This window comes from Montipora capricornis, chromosome 10, assembly GCF_036669925.1.
Source record: "Montipora capricornis isolate CH-2021 chromosome 10, ASM3666992v2, whole genome shotgun sequence".
NCBI lineage: Eukaryota > Metazoa > Cnidaria > Anthozoa > Scleractinia > Acroporidae > Montipora > Montipora capricornis.
In genome coordinates, this window is record NC_090892.1 from 59026373 (window position 1) to 59026696 (window position 324).

A 324-nucleotide genomic window follows, 5' to 3' on the forward strand; every position below is an offset into this window, starting at 1 on the left:
ACACTTTGGCCTGTTGGGAATATGGCCTTATAAAACGAAATCTTAACACTTTTACGTTTTTGTTTTGTTTTTATGTACTGTGCATGATATCTCGGTTAGGTCCAAACATTTATTTGTTTAATTTCTCCATGAGTATTCTTTTTGTGCCTCAGGTTGGCAAGTTGAGTGTCTGTGTATTTATTAATTTTTTGTTTCCTTGTTTATTGGTTTTTTTGCCTCTGGTAATTGCTTTCCAACTGAAAATTACACTTACTCAGTATTTAATGGGCAGTTGTTGCATGGCCTTGGTGATGAGGCGTGAAGGAATAGATTCAAAAACACCGC